The sequence below is a fragment of the Crocodylus porosus genome, unplaced genomic scaffold, assembly GCF_001723895.1.
Source record: "Crocodylus porosus isolate Cpor-Errol unplaced genomic scaffold, CroPor_comp1, whole genome shotgun sequence".
In the NCBI taxonomy this organism is placed as follows: Eukaryota; Metazoa; Chordata; order Crocodylia; family Crocodylidae; genus Crocodylus; species Crocodylus porosus.
In genome coordinates this window covers 43,232,700-43,251,560 of record NW_017728910.1, presented here as the reverse complement: position 1 = coordinate 43,251,560, position 18,861 = coordinate 43,232,700, and the positions used below count along the sequence as shown (strand labels likewise).

The 18,861-nt window shown below is 45.6% G+C and overlaps 1 long non-coding RNA gene across 1 annotated transcript; it reads right to left on the bottom strand.

Annotated features, from left to right (window-relative positions):
* Positions 1-883: 883 nt before the first annotated feature.
* LOC109308651 lies at positions 884-16,768 on the bottom strand. Its single transcript, XR_002100664.1, has 3 exons — positions 16,757-16,768; positions 8,859-8,864; positions 884-1,048 (listed from the first exon to the last, which is right to left on the bottom strand). It is a non-coding gene; the product is annotated as an uncharacterized LOC109308651 (long non-coding RNA).
* Between the last annotated feature and the right edge of the window lie 2,093 nt (positions 16,769-18,861).

Below are 18,861 nucleotides of genomic sequence, written 5' to 3'. Positions count from 1 at the left end.
AAACAACACCCAGACAAGCCCCTCAGCTAGGTAGTTCAAATTCCTTAGTAGCATCTCTTGAGGCTTTGACTTGAATGCTATTATTTCATAAAGAAGAATAACTGGTGTGTACAGTTATTCTACATCGGGGTAGGCAAAATACAGCCTGTGGGTCAGATCTGGCCCACAAGGCCATTCTATCCAGCCTCTGGGGCCCCTAAAAATTTTAGAAAATTAATATTCATCTGTCTTTGGTTCCTGTCAAAAATGATGGGAACCAGGGGCAGTAGGACCCAGGGGAAGCCTGGCGGGCTCCAGCAACAGCAGGGCCTGCCTTGTCCCACCCCCCAGGCTGGCCCCCAGAAGGGGCTTCTGGCCTGGGATCATGTGGCTGCACTGTACCCGAAAGTGAGGGAAGGAGGGAGAGGGCAGGAGAGGAGCCCAGGGAAAACCTGAGCCTGGGGAAAAGCGGCCCCTCCCCTGCCCTGTGGCAGGTGCTCACAAGTGGCTGCAGCAGGGAGTGCTGGCCACGGGAGAGGGGCCACTTTTTCCTGCACTCAGCACCAGTTCCTCCAGTGCTGGGGACCAGGTGGTCGGGGCTGCATGCGGGGTTGGGGGGCACTGGGAGTGAGTGGGTGTGCGGGGCCTACACCGGTGTACTGGGGCCAGCGCAGGTGGGGCCCAGAGTAGGGTGGCAGGAGTTCAGGGTCCTGGCTGGCAGGGGCTGTATGGAGTTGGGCCAGCTTCCACCTCTCCATTGGTGCAGCCCAGCCCAGCTCCACAGACTCCTGCCAGCCTGCGGCCTACTCTGGGTCCCACCAGTGCTGGCCCTGAGACAGCCTGGCACAGAGACATGTGGCACAGGACATTTCAACGAGTGGAGAAGCAGGCACTGACAGCAAGGAAGAGGAAGAGACAAGTGGAACTGAGGGCAGTGACAGCAGCAGCGGGTCCTCCAGTGGAAGCTGGAGCAACAGTGACATAGAAGACAGGTGAACTGAGTATGTGACCCTGCAAGTAGGGTGGGGATGAAAGGAAAGGGTTGCCTGGTTTGAGAGACCAGGAGTTGCTTGCGTGGGTAGTGTGTGATGTGGATATTGTAACGGGTTCAGGTGGCCAGCAGGCCTTTGTACAGGCATGCGGGTGTGTGTTTTTGTAATGGGTTAAGGTTTTCTTTGTGGTGTGATACTAGGATTGTAGATACAGGTGCCAAAGTACTGCTCAAAAATGCATTTATGGAGTACCTGTGCTAAAAAACATACAGCAGTTAAAAAAAAAAAAAAAAAAAAAAAAAGGTAACATGCATTAATTCTGGATAATGTAAATGCATGGGTACTATATACAAATTGCTACACCCATGTTTAAATTCCAGGTTATTGTTTTCAAATTTGTTCCTCACTTCCATGTGTTCAGGGTGAGCAGGGTCTGACTATAAGGAGAGGGGGAAAAGGAGGATGACCTTTTCCCATCTGGAGCCCCAGAAGAAAATGCACGTGGCCCTCTGGATCCTGCGGGCAACACACTCAAAAGGGGAGAAGACCAGTGAGGTGTACGGAAGCACCAGTAACAACACCCCCTTCACAAGTGCAACACCCTCCACCCATGGAAAGGGAGCGCGTGTGCCATAGACCCAGTCTCTGCTTTATCTTTGACTCCACTGCAGTCCAGGTGGTCAGGAAACCATTGATCTGCACTTCACTGCTCGCTTCCATGTAGAGGGTCCTGATCCAGCTGATGAAGGTCGAAGGTGACTCCTATCTGATCCAGCATCTGGAACAGGAACCGGTGGGACACTCTGCCATAGGCCTTCTCCAGGTTCAGGTTTAGGATGGCAAAGCTCTGCCCTGGGCTCCGTGGACCTCGCACCCCTACACAACTGGTCCTCGTGGATGACTGCACCTAGGACGGATTTAAATTGCTCAGCCAAGACCTTGACCAGCAGCTTATAGTTGAAGTTCAGGAGGGTGATTGGCCTCCAGTTCTTCAGTTCCTTCCTCAGACCCTTCTTGTACAGGAGGGTCATGAGGCACCACTCCATCCCTGCTCCCAGCTGGCCCTCCTGCAGGTGCTTTCAAAAAAGCTCCATCAGGTCCAGGCCCACCAGGTCCCAGAAGGTCAGGTAAACTCCTTGGGCTGGCCATCCAACCCAGCAGTCTTACTGTTCTTGAAAATCCGGAGGGTACCCTCGAGCTCCTCCAGCATCCAGTCCTCCTCCAGCTGCCACTGGTTGTCCTGTCCGAGGGTCTGGGTGAGGCTTCACAGGCACAGCTGCATAACCTCTGGGTCCTCTGGCTTCTTGGCACAGAGCTCCTGGTAGAAAGTGCCCACTGTGGCCAGCATGCTGTCCTTTGACTAGTGCTCCAGTCCCTGTTTGTTTTTCAAGCGTATCATGACCTCCTTGCTCTTCTTCAGTCTGCAGAAGTAATCAGAGCACTCCTCCCCTCCTCCACTCCCTCCACCCAGGGGGTCCTGGCCTGGAAGATCTTTTTCCTGGCCTCCTCCAAGTACCAGGTACAACTTGGGCCTTCACCTTCCCCATGGCCTTCCTCACATCCCAGCCCACCGCTGCCTGCCTGTGCAGGTCCTGTAAATTATGGGTCAGGCACTCATGCCGCTTCTGGTGGAAGAGGGTCTCCTGCTTGCCAACTTGCTGGAAAAAGCCCCCGGTCCTCTCTTTCACGATGGCCCACCACTTGGTCTGGTTTTGGTACAGGTTCCAGAGGGTCCTCCAGCCTGTGTAGTGCTCTCTGTAGCTGCACCTAGTCTGATCATCTTCCAAGAGGTTGATGTTCAAGAAACACGTGGGTGTACAGCAGGCCTTCTCTGCCTTCCACCCCATGGGGAGGAAGACAAAGTCGATTCTGGACTTGGTGCTGCTCACAGGGTCCACTTGGGTGAAATGTCCCCCAGGTCCCTAGGCACCTTTGGCTGCATCCACCAGGCCATGATCGCAGACAAGCTGCTTCAGCTGCCTGGAGGATCCGTCCGTGCCCATTCTGCTGACTCTGCTAACCCTGTCCTCACTGATGATGCAGTTGAAATCCCCTGTGAACATCACCAGGTGGCCAGTGGGCATTGTGACGGCCACTCTTTCCAGGAACGGCCCCCGGCCTCTCTATTGGCTGGCACATACGCTGCTAGCAGCTCAAAAGCAGTTCCTTGTGTCTCCAGGGTGGCTTAGAGCAGCCTGCTTGCAACAATCTCTTTGTGCTGCGGGGTGCGCATGGTGTCTCCTTTCAGTAGGACTGTGACACCAGCAACTTTGTTGTCCCCTGAGCCAGAGCACATGGTCAGGCCATGTGGCCAGCGTTTAGGCAGCAAAGCCCTGCTTCTCTGACTGGACAGTCCACATTCTTGCAGGCAAATTATGTCTGCTTCAGTCTGTTCCAGGGTTTGCAGCACTGGTTCTCCTTGCCTCACCCTGCCAGGCTTCTGACATTTATAGACATGATTTTAATGCTTCCCAAGATGCTGACTGCTTGCAGGGGATGGGTGGTGGGAGAAGCTTGTACTTTTGGTTTCCGATTCCCTGCTCCACTCTCTGTCCTGCTTCTCTTGGGATCGGGGCCAGACTCTTCCTCGATTTCTTTCCATTGGGTGGGTTTCCCTCTTCCCTGGGGATGCCTTTTGGGCAGGAGGGATTTGCCCTCTTTTGCCCTTATCTGGTTTATCAGTGCCACATCTATAGCACTGAACTCCTCTGCTCGGAGGCAGCATTCCTCTCCATTTCCAGGGTTTCTTCTTTTGGTCTTAGTCCCTTTCTGTCCCCCTTGGGGTTGGTTTCCTGTCTCGGAGGGTCCTGCAGTCACCTCCATTTTGATCTCTTCCTCACTCCCCCCTCTGTTCCTGGGCTTCTCTGCTGGGGCTGGGGTTGGGGCTTGGGACGGAGCGCAGTCCTTGCTCAGCTGCTGCAGCAGTTTGCAAGTCTCTTTCAACACTTGGTCAATGGGGGTAGGCCCTGAATTTGGGGTGCCTTCTTCCCCTTCTCCTTCCTCCTGATTCTGGACCTTCAGCTCCATTTTGGTTTCACTTTCTGGGCCTACTGCATCCTGAGCCTCCAAAGCTGGGCCCATGGATGGCACCTCCTCTTCCTATGCTTCTTTGACTGTGTAAGCTTGTGCCCCTAGACATCTCCTGAAGAGGTGCCCCTCTTTCCTGCACAGATTACAATGCTTTTCCTTGGTGCAACTCTATGAGTTGTGCCTGGTCTGATTGCAGGCTGCACAGAGGTCTGTTTTACAGTCCTTCCTGAGGTGGAGCTCCTTTCTGCGTCGGTGGCAGAGTTTGGACTGTCCCCAGTAGGAGATCAGTCCCTTGTGGCATCCCAGGATTAGGGAGGCTGGAAGATGGATCATGGCTCCTGCCTTTTCTGGGTCCTGTTTCAGGATGACCCCAGTAAACCGTGCCCTAATCCAAATGTCTTCCCCACCCTGAACTATGTGCAATGTTGTGGCTCAACATAACTTGAAAAAGTCGATGGTGAGAGGGACTGTGCTTAATGGGCACTACCATATGTCATATTTAGATAAGCTACACTAACCTGTTCTTATAGTAGGTTCCCATCAGCATGTTTTCCCAATACGGGCCATGTGTTTTATTGTCATGGTCAATGTTGACTGCATTTAATTAACTTCAAAGTCTGTTTCTGATTGCATGCTTATTTTGCCAGCAGTGTAATGATAAATAGTGTATTTAGTAAGATTTCTTGTAAGCAGTTGTAAGGTAAGGGGCTCTTTTCCCAATGCCAACTGGTGGGGCGAGTGGGGTCATCTTGTATTCAAGTAAATATGGTATGTTGCAATAGATTCCAAATATAAGCCAAATTTTCCTGCAGAAAATATGAGCCATTTTTTTCTAAAAACTAAATAACATCCTGTCAGCTTCACTCTACTGCTACTTGGCAAAGCCTTTGGTTGGAACCAGAACAGGCATCAAAACTATGCAATAAGATTGAGAACATACATGCATGCACGCATACACACATACACTGGTGGTGGCATAACACATGCTGTATCAGATAACAGTAGAAGCTAGAAGAAGGTCAGCGCAAAAGTAAGTAGTACCTAAGAAACCCTTTGAAGGGGAGTAGGAGAGAATGAGAGCATCAATAACCCCCACACCTTTTCTGTTTATACGGAAACTAAAGACAGGGAAGAATAATGGGTTCATATATATGATGCATCTACTAGCTGAAGGCCATTACAAAAGAGAGAAGATCAGTGTCCAAGGACTCACTCCTTTCCTTTCTAATAAGCTGTGAATGGGAGATGGACCTGGCTAGGTTTTGAACCAATGCCTGGTACAATATGTTGGATTCTCTAGCTTTCTGCTACTTTTTTCAAACCCTAAATGAAATCATGGCAGAGCTTTTTTTATTTTCTGTTTCAACTATTATTTCAACAAATACCAAATTAATAATGCTTGACAATTTCTTTTACATTTATCTTAATGATGAAATATCTCAAACAGAAAATACATGCAAATTGAAGCATTAATTCAAGAAATTAAAGCTTTATAATTGCATGCCGAAATTGTGCATAAACAGATGTTAATGTTTAGAAATTACACTGTGATTTTAAAATCAGGGCCTTTAAAAAAAATAAATAAGGGTTATTTTCACTGTAGCTCAGATCAAATTTTCAAATGTGCCCACATGATTTAGTAATTTTGATCCTGCTGAAAATCAGGGATATTTGGGCTCCTCAGTTATGTAGGTCCAAGACCAATTTGCCAAACCCCTGCCCGTGTCTCACTGAAATCCTTCCTTAAGAATCACATCTGCAGTTAAACCGTTAAGAAAAAAACTCAGTAAAATAGGAAGGTAAAATCATTTTGATTACCAAGCTGCACATGAATTTGCAAAGTCTTTACAGTGACTTACTGATCCGTGCTCCTGCTGCCCTTCCTGATCACTTGCTTCTAGCTTGTAATACAAAGTGCATGGACAGAGAAGTTGTCTTCATTGTGAGGAGCCCAGCACACCTCACAAGGCAGGGTGCAATTTAATAAGGGGAAAAGTTATAAATTTTGGTGATAATTATGTATTGCTCATCTCTCATCTGCAGCTGAATGGCACTCACTCCTCACTTTGTCCTCACGCTATCATACATCTGTTTGCTGGAATGTTGTTTCATAGTTTGCCATCCATCTCTAGGACTGACACTTCTATTTTTTTATGTTGGCAGCCAGCTCTTTTCTGTCAATCTACCTTCTAATCTTTTGCTCTCCTGCCCCTTTGTCATTTCTCTGGCTTCTTCTCTAATTCTTTTTGCACCTAAGAAACTTTCATCCTGCTACATAACGTGTACTGCAGCAAGCTTTCTTGTGAGATAAGCAGAGTCGTTAGTATAGTGCTCAGCCTGCCTCAGCAGTGTGACTTTACTTGGAAAGCATTGGATCTTGGATTGTTTGCAAATTATAGGTTTCCTCTCAATTTTAGGCCCCTAATCCATCACATAGTGTGATAAAATCTATATGAATAAGAGACCTGAAAGAGCAGAGGAGAAAATGAACCACTCAGTAAATTCCCATGTTCTCCACACACAATTAGAAGCAACTGTAGTCTATGCAACTCACTAAAGTAGGGATATCAAACTCACCTTGTGCCCCAGGCTGGATCTGGACCATGGGGCTCTGCTAGATTCCTATGTGCTCTGCTGCCAACACATGCTCTTCTGCCTCTGTCACCATAACTACCACCTACTGTATTTTGCGCATATAGCCCACACCCATGTATAACCCACACCCATGTATAACCTGCGGGAAATTGTGTTTTCGTAAAATACTCGGTATATTCCCCGCACCCATGTATTCCCCGCACCCTGAGACATGGCCACAAGCGTGGGCTCAGCTGGGCTTGTGGGCTCTGCAGGGGAAGGGAGGGGAGGGGGAGAGAGGAGCTGCAAGCTGTGAGCCCTGCTCCCCGCCGTCACCAGCAGCCGCATTCTGCTGGGCACAGCCGCCAGAGCCGGAGCTGGAGCCCATAGGTGGGGACAGGCAGGGATGGGCTGTGCTGTTCTAAAGACTCTGCATAGCCTGCACCCTTGTATAGCCCGCACCCACCCACCAAGTTTGTAAAAATGTGTATAGCCATGGGCTATATGCGTGAAAATACGGTACTCCCAGCTTCTGGTGTTCCACTGGTAGTCTGGTAGGTTAAATCTGGCCTGTGGGCCCCATGTTTGAAACCCATGCACTAAAGGGTATTTGCATTCAAATTGCCTAAAACAATCCACTGTTTCCAAAACTTCTAGGTTTTAAACACAAAAACATTCTTGGGAAATGTCTGCAATATTTTATATTTGTTTTACATCTGGATTGTAAAGAGACTAACATTCATTTGTAGCTACTCCCAGAAAGTTTGGGCACATAATCTGAAGTATTGCCCAACCTTAAATCCCCACTCACCAAAGCCTGCCTCCTTTCTGCTCTCCTTCATAGTAGAAAATGGGGGGTAGTTATATTTGATAGAGCTGGTTGGCAGTTGTTCCATGAAAATGCTTCTTGGCTATTCTGGTGGGTCCTTTTGTTATTTCATAAAATTTTTGAAAGATCTTCATTCCATCCTAATGCAGAATGGGAAAATTTTTGAAATCTTGAAAAGTATTTAAGGTCTGGGGATGGTGAAAGCTATTGCAGAAAATTTAGAAAACCAAGAGGGAGATCTATTATTCAAGGGTTAATTAAAAAATGTATGCCAACCATATTAAACACTTTTTCTGAATTATGTATAAAGTGTCAAGAGGAAGATAAAGAGCTGATTGCTTCCTTCTCTCTCCTAATTTTGATTATTTTGGATAATGGAAACTTGAACATTCTTACTTTCATACAGTAGGATTAGAAAAATTCCCACTACTTGCTATTAGTGCTTTTTAGAGTCCATGCTAGATTCTGTGACTGGATTCATGAATGGTGCTGTTGATAACTTTGGTATTGATATGATGGTGCATGGCATGGAAGAATTCATATCAATGAAACAGATGTTCCAGGGTTTTTGTCTTGTAGAATTTGTCAGGCTGTGTTTTGGGTGATGTTGGCTTGCTCTTAATTGATGTCCTCTGGAGATGGTCAGGGATCTAGGTTTCTATTTGCCATGGAAAAACACAGTAAAACATGTTTTTTTCTCATTTTAAGGAGAAAAATTCAGGAAACAGAAGGTTTCTCTTCTGTGGCTGGCAGAGTTCCAGCCTGCATGGAGCCAAGGGGAGTGTGAGCAGCGTGATAAAGCAGGGGGTGACGTGCATGTGTGCATGCACATGGCAGCCAGATAGCATGGGGAGCAGCTCCTGCAACTCCCTGCAGGTAAGTCTGGAAGGGGGGAACCAAGTCCCCCACAATGAGGGAGTGGGTTGGGTAGGGCTGAGGCTGGGGATGCTGCCCAGCCTGGGCAGTGCATGGAGCCTAGGGCTTGGGTCCCAGGGCTGGAGTGGGAATGTGCAGCTGCAGGGGATGGAAATGCAGGTGGCTTATCCTGGGGGTGGTATAGGGGAGCTGGCTCCCCACCGCTGTATGTACTCCTGATAGGGGAATATGCCGCCAGATTTATGTGCAGGGTGTGGGTGGATGTGGGCTGCCCACTGTGAGCTTGGGGCTCCCCACCCTACTGACCTCCATGGCCCATCTGGGATCCTGTGCAGCAGAGCAGGGAGGCCTGTGCCACCATGCTGAGGTGCCCCCTGCCTGCCCCATATCAGTGTGGGTGGTGGCACAGAGTTGTGTCCCCCACTGCTCCTGGGCAGGCAGGGGGGCACTTTGCCATGGTGGCACAGGGCTCCTGGCAGTGGCACTAAGCCTCCCCACTCGTTTTGCCCCAAGGGAGTGCAGCAGGGTGGGGACCCCCAAACCTGCAGCCACCAGTTTGCATCCACATCCCCATGGACTCTGCTCTTGTTGTGCCGCCTGCAGTGGAGGGGGAGCCAGGCTCCGCATTTCATTCCAGCTGCAGCAACCACCACCACCTCCCATGGGTGGCAGCCAGGGCTCAGTAGGGCTGGCAGGTTGTGGGTCAGGAGTAAAGGGCAATGGCTTGGGCAGGGCACTGGGATATCAGGACTGCTCAGTGCTGCAAAGCAGTGGAGTTGAGGACAGCTGCAGCTGGACCTGTGTTCTGGCAAGCAAAAGAGGCAGGGGGAACTCTGATTTTCCATGATAAAAACCCCAAATCAAATGCCAAAGTTTATAGGTATTTCGAATTTATTTTATTATAGTGATTGAGGCCCTGGTAGGCTTCCAAATTGCTTTAAAATTATACCTTTATCAATGATACATCGTGTTAGATTGATATTTGTATGTATTCTGGGAAAACACAGATTTTGTTTTTTTAATCAGAGAATTTGTGATTTTTAAACATAGAAAACCAGGATCCCTGGCAATGATCTCCTTCTGAATTGGTCATTTTGCACTGAAGAGTCATATGAATTTTTTTTTGCACTTCAGGGCTGCTAATTGGCATACAGGTACCTTGTTGATAACATTGGTTTCAGAGGTGGATCCAGAGGGAGTGCCGTGGCATGGCTGTACCCTATTTCTGGGATTGAACTGCAATCATGAAGTGTCTGGGGACCTTTTTAAAGTCCCCAAAGAATTCTACTTTTCCTCAGTGCTCAGAAGCACACCGCCTTCCCTCCCCTTCTTACCAGCTCCTGCTACTGATTTTCCTGCTGTCCCAAGGGCAGGGCAAACTTCCAAGCCCCTCCTGCCTACTCCAGCTGGGCTGCATGGGGACTGGGCTTAGCCACAATGGTAACAATGGCAATGGGTGGAAGGTAGAGACCCCAATTTACCCAGTTCCATAGAAGCAGGAGTGGGGAGTGTGAATCCACCCCATTGCCCATCACTGTTCCCACTGTCCCTGTTCCCAGCTGAACCAACCTCCCACGCAGCCCAGCTGGTGTAGCGCAATCTGTCTCCATTAGTAGGTTGCAGGAGGAAGGCTGGGAGCAGGGTCTAGTCATCCCTGAAACACAGGTGTCTGCTCCCAGCCTCCATTTGCCAAATCCTGGATCTGCTCCTGATTGCTCATGCCAAAGCATCTCGTGAAAGGAAGGGAGGATCTCGTGAAGGAAAGTTCATGTCTTCTCCCCTTCTATGGTATTAACCATCTGTTTTTAGGAGTGAAATAGGGCAAGGAAGGCAGCACCTCATTTCCTATTGATGCAAGGAATCATATTGATTTTGGGGGGGGTTTTGTGCTGATTTTGCTTGGTTGATATGTATAGGTGATAATTAGGAGTGGCCACTTATTTTATTTTGGTGGGATAAAAATGTTTTTAATGCTAGTGAGAAAGAGAAATATGCATACTTCAAATGGATGGGGAGGTGGGGATGGAGAGGAACATCCCTCCCCTCCTTCCACCTCTCCTCTCCTCCCCCTGCCCTCCAGACTCTCAGTCTGGGGAAGTGGAGAGAGCTGATGGACTAAAGAAAGCAGTGGGAAGAGCAAAGGAACTGTGCATTGGATAAAGCAATCTTAGACTCATGAAAGCTTATAATTCTCTGGTTTAGTTAATCTAAAATGCCTTTTGCCTAAGAAACTGTGGACATGGTCTCCAACCCTAGGAGTTCAGTCTCGGTCAGGATTTCATGCTGGTTAAGTCTTACTTCAAAGGTTTCAGCTAGGATTTTTTGAAGAAGAGATCATTTTAAGTCAATGTGTTTTTATGGTATGTTATAGCCCCTATATTTACAATGATTATCTGATCACATTGTACTTTCTCTCATTCTGCTGTTTCCTTTTTACTTTCCAATCTGTTTTAACTATCTGACTCTTGATGAAAACCATTAGAAAGCTAAGACTGAGAAGTTCTCTACTAAAGGTAATACAAACAATTAAAGTAGGTTTCTGGAACATTAAAATAGTGTCTGCATAATAAGAACCACACAGCCGATAAAAGAAATAGATTAATATAATCTCTAAATCCTCTGAGTAAGTGAATGTCAATGGCCAGGAGCTGACAAAAAATTATTTTAAAATGAAACTAAGCTATAATATATTCAACAAGACAAAATGATTATCACTCAGAGGGAGCTGCAATAATTATGACTTCCAAGACAGGAAAATTGTCCATAGACTGGATGCCAATTAACAGCCCATTGCTCCAAGCTAGATTTCAAACAGGATACATGAAAATGACAATTTTACCACGTTATAAGCAAACCGAAAACCAAACTGATAAAGGATCAGTTCTACAACTACCTACAAGCCCTGATTGTCAGAATTCCCAAGCATAACATCTGCTTAGTAATGGGGGCATTCCAGCAGCTACCTACTAGGATAACTAGGGATGCCAAAGATGTGGGGATGCCAGAACCACCGCTATGCCCCAGTGGTTTTGCTGTGGTGGAGGCAGCCTTGAATTGTCCAAGCATAGGAGCCAGGCAGTGCAGCCCTGCACTCAGCAGTCTGTCTGCAGGGCAGGGAGTGAGTGGGGCAAGCAGAATGGCGCTCTTCACCCCTGTCCTCTGGAAAGTCTTAGCAATAGCAGGGACAGCCCAGCACCCAATAGCATATGTAAGGTGGTGCTGGGAGGGGACAAATAAGGCACTGGGTATGACTTCCAGAGATCCCACAACATGGGGCTGTTGCCAGCAAAGCCAACATTGCTATGTCAGTGGCAGCGGCAGCAGCTGCCTTCAGCATGCAGAGAACCTGGGTAGGTAAGACTTCCCTTCTCTTCACCCCCACTACAGTGCTTTGCATACTGAACTGCCACTGCGTGAGGCTGCTACACTTCTACACCTATGGAGTAAAGGAGGCAATATGTAAATAGAGGCTTGTTTTCCAAAATCAAAATAGCCAAAACAAACAATATATATATGTAGACAATTGTGTATTTGGGCAGGAAAAATCCTTCCATGCTAATAAGTGAGTAAAACTTTGACACGGGTTTGGATCATAATCATTGTCTTAAAGCTACCACTCAGTGTTTTGGTTGTGCAGAATATTGCCCTGTCCTGTGTTCCTATTAACCCCTACCTTTTTCACTAGTGGCACTTTGGAACAGTTTTTGCCTTAGTTTACAATGACAGTTACTGATTCTCATAGCCTTTGAAACCTTCCCTTATTCCCTTAATATTACCTGACTGCATAGGACTGCAAATAGAGCTGAGGATTTTGTATTTGATGTCAGGTGAAAAGCTCAGGTTACTTGAGCAATGGTTATAGGTGAGAATTTACAAGCGTTGCACTTGCAGGAAGTAGGACTATCATTGGAGAGCCAAGACAAGGGCAGGTTGGAACTGGGGGAGTTGATTCTAGATTATTAATATATGGTAAAATGCTGGGCCCTTAAATACTCTGTATTTGGGCATTACCCATCTGAGTCGCAAGAAATGTTTCAACATTGAGCTTTGAATTTACCTGTACAATCTCACCCTGACATTCTGCTTCCCTACTAACTACAAGAGATCTGCAGTATGGCACAGATGCTTCAGGTCTTTTTAGCTTATCTGCTAAATAGAATAAAAGTAGAAGAAAGCAAGCAGTGAAAATTTGCTAGTGGAGAAATTAGGCTCAAGGGAAAAGTGAATGCAATTCTCTTGCCTGTAATTCAGAGTGAGTAAACTCTTATTTTTTATCTGAGCTGTCACCATATCCTGGGATATATATTTTGTTTTACTTTAGTTTATTCTAGACCACATGGGAAAACTTAGTTCATTTGCTTTGTTTGGGAGTAGGCTGCTTGCAACTGTAGAGGAGGAAATCACTCAGCTCTACAGAAATTAGCATGACACTATAGCATATTTCTGGGATTCTGAACTGGCATGTTAATGCTGTGATGTCATTGACGCCCATGACAATAATTACTATTGGAACCTGTGTTTGGTTAATATTTGAACACAGTGCACCTGTAGTTTATGACCTGCAATGCATAAATGGAGGCCAGGTACAGGAGTTACACTTATTGCCCAGTAAGTATGCAGAACACAAGCTGCAGCTGTAACTAAACAGATGGTCAGGGCACACAGAGCACTGTAAAAAAGGTGGATCCTGCTCTAAGACTGCCAGTGGCTGGAGGTAGTGACTTGCCCCTGGATGGTGGGCTGAGTCAATGCCAGTCCTGGCATCAGATCTCAGGCAGCTTGGTCCCCCTCCCCTCCTGCACTGTTTCTCCTCAGAGCTGCTCCCCAGAGCGGCACGCATTCCTGACTCCTTGGACCATGAGTCAGCAGCTCTCATGCACCATAGCTCCTGTTCCAGGGCTCCCCTGCACCCCAGTATCTCCCAATCAAGGTGCCATGTGAAGCGATCTCCCATGGCTGCCATCTAGGGCCCACCCATGGGACTCTTAGGCAGCTGGCCCCACTACTTCAACCCAGGAGGGCAATATTCTCCCCATGGGAGGCAGCACTGGCACTGACACCAGCCCATTAAGCCAGACCACTGCAGACCTGGGTCCTGCCGCAGGAGAGCAGTGCAGCCTCTGCAAAGATAGGCAGCCCCTTGGAATCTGGTCCAAATTACAAAGCAGGCAATATTCCACACTTTTCTTTATTATGCACATGAAAAGCTTGGCAGCTGCACCATTTAATTAAACTAGGGGTGGTAGTTTTCATACGCAGTATTTCCCCTGCTGCCCTAAGGTTTCATGTTTGTCAAATTGAGCTCCAGCTGCCTACCTCTCTCCCCCTCAACATCATAACCACGCAGTGCAGCCAGGGTCCTTCCCCACTCTCTCAAAGTTAACTGAGAAGAAGGTTCCAAGTTCCAGAGCAGACAATGTTACAGTTTTTGTTTAATAAACAGCTTTAAAGTTTGACAGCTTCAGCATTTAATTAAAATTAGGCATCCCTCTTCCTTGCACCATATTCCCTTGCTCAAAGCCCTCTGGTCCTACTCTTCTGAGGAGAGGTCCCAGTCCATGCTGGTAAGGTGCTAGGCAGCCAGGGTTTTGCAGATCCAGACAGGCTGCTGCTGTTAGGGGCTGAGGCCACCAATATCGGCAGCATGGGGGAATACAGGCATCCAGGACACACACAAACACAAACACACTCAGTGGGCACAGGGTCTGCTGGGCAGGCATCCACAGAACAGCTGCTGATGGCTCATGGCCATGACCAGCCACTGCCACATCAGGTCCAGGTTGGTGACTGTGTTGTGGCCACGAGCCATGAGCAGCTGCTCCGTGCATGCCTGCCCAGCAGACCCTGTGCCCACTGAGTGTGTTTGTGTGTGTCCTGGATGCCTGGGTTGCATGTGTTTGGCTTGGATCCCGGGTGTGTGTGTGTGTGTGTGTGTGTGTGTGTGTGTGTGTGTGTGTGTGTGTGTGTGTGTGTGTGAAAGACAGAGAGAGCCAATCAGGTGTGGCTTAGCAGTTCAGCTCTGCTAGGGAGTCTTTGGCTGCTCCAACATCCTGTAATGACAGTACTGTGGAGCAGTGTCCCCACAAGTGCACAGGCACCCTGTATTTGTAAATCTTGTAGTGATTGTGTATACTAGATAGAGCAACACTATGTATTCTGCAAAAAAAAACCCACTGAGGTAATGTACTGCAAATTTGCTGATTTTTTTAGTACAACACATAAATACAGTTGTAAATAAAACTATATATACTCCTCACAGGATCCTAGCTGTGCACATTAACTTGCATGATATGACCTATTTTGTTGGCTTGTTAAATGTTCCTATTGGCTAACCAAACTGGAGAGGGACCCCCTCCTGAAGCTGTACTTTTATCAGCAGGATTCCTGTTATTCCATTTTTTTCCAAGCCCCCATTGTGTTTCCCAGTGTAGAACAGGCAATTTCTATAGAGAGCAGATGGCTGGGGGGAGCATCTGTTCACCAAAGCATCCCAGAGGAAGATAAAATGCAATGGAGACAAACTGATTGAGGATAGCTTCAGACTGGACATAAGGAAAAACTTCTTTATGACTCGAGTGCCTAGGGTCTGGAACGGATTCCCCCCAGAGGTGGTGCAGTCACCTACCCTGGAGATCTTTAAAAAACATCTTGATGCACACCTCACTGGGTCAATTGACCCCAGCCTCTTTCCCACCCAAGTGCAGGGGGGCTGGACCCAATGATCTCATGAGGTCCCTTCCAGCCTCTAACATCTATGAAGATCCTATATGGCAGGCACACTAGGTCTTGCTAAAACAGTGTCTGTTGGGTGTGCTATTGTATACAGTTATCTTTGGAACTCATTTTGCAAAACAAAATTTGGTTTTATTGCAAGGAAGGGTTGCAGTTTGATTAGATTTAGTCGGGGACAGAGAGTGGATGAATTACACCCCACCCCAAGTTCAACTTGGAAGAAGTTGGTCCTGGGATGGTCCAATCCATCATTGCGGTGGACAATGAACATTTCGGCGATATGAGCTCATCTTGTGATGATCCATCTCCTGGAGTTGCCTTAATTGCTCCTATAAAAGTAACTTTGTGCTGTAAAAAAGTGTATTTTTGTGCTGAAAGAAGATGAGCCTGGCAGTTCAGAATGCAGAACAGATGGCGGTTTAGAATCCTGGATGGGAAATTCAGCTGTGCTTTGGGGTTCATTTAGATTAGGCGACCCCATTGGAATGCTGACGAGCCAATCAGGATCTACTCGGGGCACTTTTATAATAGCTGGTGTTGCGTCCTGCATTGAACCACAAAAATAGCAGTTGTTATTTTCACTTTCACATAATATCAGTGCCATATAAACTGCTGGATCTACTCTCTCAGTGTGAATATAGGTAATCAGATGCTACCTAACAGCTGTGCTTCAGTGGGACGTTACTGTAAATATCTCAAATAATTAAGTATTTTTGTTCTCAAAGAAGCAGTGTTTGTTGGATAACGCTAAAAAAATATTAATGCCTCATGTTGTTAAACTGGGAGCAAGCACTCTCATGCTTTATTCATTAATTAAATGCCAAAAAAAAAGATGTTAGTGCAACATGATGGCTGATATTAAATAAATATACCCATTTAGATTTTGTGCACCTAACAGAGTTACTAAGCGCTTCCAGCACTTAGAATCCACACAGTCCATAAAGTTTAATAATAATAAAACCTACAGCCATGCTGCTTGTATACAGAGTTGAGGTTTAGATCACTCAGAAATAACCCCTTCAGACCACAACTTCTGCAAAAGCTGTGGGGGAAAAGTTGTGGATTTTGTTGCTTGTTCCGGACTCTACCAAACACCAGCTGCGTGTTTCAGAGTGAGGATGGAAGATGTTCCAGGCAACAACCCTTCCTGGAGAAATCGCTGCTGCAGTTCACTCTCCATTAAACTGAATGCACTGTAGCTTGGTGGCTTCTACAAACTGAAACAATAGTATTGGAGGGAGAGAAGGACTGGATCATAGTTCCAAACCTCTTCTCAGATTAGAACCGTAGGGTTAAAATCCATCCAAAATTTGAGAGGCAGATCACCAAGCTTGGATGTTTTCTTGATACAAAACTTAACTGCAAATCTCAACTATGGAGGTGCATCATAAAAAACAGGATGCTGTATTCAGTACTATTTCCTGCTTGTGATGTAGATCCACAGGGGATGTATTACAGTGATTTTAAATCACTTGTGTCAGGCAATTCAAAGTTAGGCCTCTTTCAGCAATTGTGTCTCCATCCCCAGTCCATGCTGCATGTGGTACTTTGCGTTTAAGGCTAATGACTTCCAGGGGCAGGCATTTCCTGGCAGTTGCTGACTGGTTAGAGGAGCTGAGGGCCCTTGGCTTTGCCTTAGGCACTTAACCTAGACAGTCATTAAGCGACATGCCACTATTGCTATTATAAGTCTTTAAAATATGTTTAAAAGGAAAGAAAAACTATACTAATTTATTATTGTTACTTTATGTGTTGAAAACTTCAAATCTGAATTGCACGTTGCCATGGATATGGTTTCCTCTTTATTGTATTGGTCTTTCACTATCACTTAAAGAGTAGCACAGGGATGAGTAGGACTGTCTTCTCTAGATTTCATTAAATTTATAATCATGTTTATGTTAAATGTTATTCTCTAAGGTATAGATGTAATTGCAATACTGACTATATAAAAACGGCAGCTCCTTATTCAAGACCTGTGCTCACTGTAAATATAGCCACCAGACTCACATTTCTGTAGGTGATTGACAAACATTTTCTCTTCATATTTTTTATTTCTTTTGGCATGAGCAAACAAATTGCTAAAGGAACATGAGCTGAATTCTGTTTTGGTTTAAGCATCACTGGCGAATTGATCAACTGTTATTTCTGGTCGTGTTGTGGGAGTTGGGAGTGGGGGTGAAGATTTTTGGATCTCAAATTGTGCGTGCTGGACCAGCAGACAGGGCAAATGTTAATACTTGTACATTTTCAGATTTGACCTGGAAGTGGTGGGATACTATGAACATGGAACGTATGGTTGTGTTTTTAGAATCACTTATCTAGTGCATGTTTAGTCTGAACGCTAGTACAAATTTAACTAAGCTCCTAGATCTGAACTCTACTGAGTTTTAAGGCAACATAAATATGGATCCAGTTCTTGCATTTTGGGCTTCTAGTGTACATAGGATTGAAACAAAGTCCACTGACATCAGTGGGAATCCTCTTAATAATTACCCTGAACTTTGAAAAAAAATACTATTATATACACTGTTCCATACACACTGTCAGCTGGAACAATAACTTCAAATTTCCTGTATTTTGTGTTTCAAATATTAGGGCACAACTGAGGCCTTTTTGCCTGGAGCTCTTCTCCCTACAGTAAAAAGTGTCTTGAAGGTTATATAGTCCCAAAAAGATATGAAGATAGTAAAGGGGAAAAGAAGCACAAAGAGGGGAAATGACTTAGCAAAAGTGTTACAGAAGGGCAGTGGCAGAACAGATTTGAAAAGTATCCTGGCTCAATATAGTGCTCTCTCCATTAAATTACATTGCATTTATGTAGCTTAGGCCCTTATGTTGTTTTTCTTTACGTATAAAATCTCAAAGGCTGTCTTCACTAGAAAAAAAGAGTGTATTCTAATCTGAGTTATAAAACATTATGAGAAAGTTATAAATGCTTTTGTATTGACTAGGGATTAGGTAACTTGAGTTAAGAATAAATATTTTTTTGAGTGCGAGCAAGGCCAAAGAGTAAAGGCCAAAAGGGAGAGCAGTGATTGATCAGACATTAAAATAAGTGCAGTGATCAGACATTAAAATAAGTGCAGTGTGCGAGTCAAATACATTAAGAAGGACACTTGTTAAAAACTGAAGGCAGTCAGCTGTAAAAGCACAAGTGGCATCAATGGGGTAAATGTGTAGGCAAATTTGCAAACATTTGGTCCAGAGCCCTTCTATTTGTATAACTGCAAAAGCACATCTTTATTGCTTAGGTTCACTGGCTGAAGCAGGTGTTTAACTAATGTGTAATAGGTATATTGCATTATATAGTATCTATAGCTAGTATGATACAACATCTGCTTGTAATGTAGTTAAAACTGCACATTTTAGAAGAATATAATGAGATTTACAGCTATACTTAGTTGTTTGTCAAATATAATTTAAAAACGTACAATATTTGAAGATGTAATATGTGCCTAAGTACTGAGATTTTTCCTTGGAATTGATGGCACTTGATGAAACCCACAGCTGACTTCATGTACAGATATTGATACTACTGTTTGATATCACGCTGTTCATTTCTGTAATGCAGAGATAAAACTCTCACTGTTTTCAAGTGAATTATAAAGGAAGAAGACTGAACCAGTTTTGAAATTTCCTGCCTTTAATACAGATTAATTTATTTTAGAAGACTATAGGGAGTTGCAACACATTAGACATAAGAGCAAGTAGAAAGGGATGATACAAATATGTCTCAGAAATGTGGCAGAGATACAGGGGTCTCTGGTAATGCTTGTTAGCCTTTGGCCACACAAAAAATATATTAGTAGATGAAATGGAAGGACTGACTGCATTGTAGAGGTAAGAAGG